Below are 1,676 nucleotides of genomic sequence, written 5' to 3' on the forward strand. Positions count from 1 at the left end.
TGTGTGTGTGTGTGTGTGTGTAATGAATGAGTTTAAGGAAAACAGAGAATAGAGAATATCCAATTTTTTTATTATGCAGCCATTAAAGTTTTTCTATTTTTGTCAACCTAATGTTTCTGCTGCTATTATGCTGAATCTTTTAGTGCATTATGATGCTACAATCCATCAAGGGTTTCATCGGGGCATTTTGGCTGTTATTTTGATTTCTTCAAAGTGACAAATAATTCCAACCGAAAAAATTTTTTTGTTTATTCAACCACTTGGTGGTATCATTCTAAAAATAGATCAAACTAACTTTTTGACCCTACTGTTCAAAGGGGGGAATTAACTACCATAAATGTAGTTCATACTACTATTCATCGCTTTTGAGATCTTAAGATCAATTTACTGCAATTAATGTTTGTAGCTTTGCCATCCCTAGTGCATTTGTTTACTATTTCTACTACTCCATGACCATCCCTATAATTTTTGTTTTTACTATTGTTTATATCTTTATTGTTATTATTAATAATTATTAATAAAAGTAGGCATTTCTCAATTATTGTTCATATAATGCAATTTAATTTTATGGCTATCCAATTAATTGGTTAGCATATTTTGTTCTATAATATATTTATTATCAGCTATATCAAATTAAGCTTTAGTTTTCATTACTAACTAACCCTATACTCTAGTTTTAATATTAATTATTATGCAATTATTTGTACCTATTATACAAATGTTTAGTCTGATGGACACAACTTATTACTTTTTCATATCTGTGGTTAATTAATTTAAGTTTAGACGTAATAATCTGGTAAATTTCTTTGACAATTTGCACCTTTTACTCCCTCTACTGTATGGTCTTGCCTGGCTAATTATTTCCCAGATTAATGTATAGCCCTTTTTTTTATCGTTAATAGACCAAATTAGTTTATTTAAACTTGTGCTGTTTTCTTATTTCTTTCCCTAAATGTGTTTTCACGATTAGCTAGCCTTCTTTTTTATAATTTTCCGTAGCTCCTGTATACCTCCCCTTCTGAAGTAACCTTACATCTGTATATAATTCAATTTTGCATTTAGAATCTAGAGGACATCACCTTTACTTGACACAGTCACACATTTTATTTCAAGGAATACTTACTATATCTTTACTTGCTAATCTATTATAATTATTATTGTGTCTATAGCTTATGTTTTCTGAATTATCTTCACTATTTTGATTTTCAGGATTTAGAGTATTTTTCACTAATTTATGATTGTTGATGCTGTTATATATAACAGCTCTCCTATTACTATTATTACTATTATAACTATTGCTTTCTTTTAGTGCTTTGTGCTGCAATTATTTGTGCAATGTTCTTCGATTTACAGAAAGTCACTCTTATTCTGCGCAAATGAAATATTTTATAGTACTTATTATTCTTGGAAAAGTGTTTTAACTGCTGAATAAAATAATTTCAGGATATTATTGCTAATTTGTTTCCCCGAATGGTATCACGAACCGTTCTCTATTATCTTTAAATCCATTTTTATAGAAGTTAGTGCTTATTATGCATGGGGAATTGTTTTTATGTGATTTATTTAAACATTCCTTTTGTTTATTGTTTTTATTATGTTCTTTATTTTTATTATTGCTATGTTTTGTGAAAGTTTAGGATATATTTATATTTTTGCTATAGTATCTTATATCTGAG

Source organism: Octopus bimaculoides, chromosome 3 (assembly GCF_001194135.2).
Source record: "Octopus bimaculoides isolate UCB-OBI-ISO-001 chromosome 3, ASM119413v2, whole genome shotgun sequence".
Classification (NCBI taxonomy): Eukaryota; Metazoa; Mollusca; class Cephalopoda; order Octopoda; family Octopodidae; genus Octopus; species Octopus bimaculoides.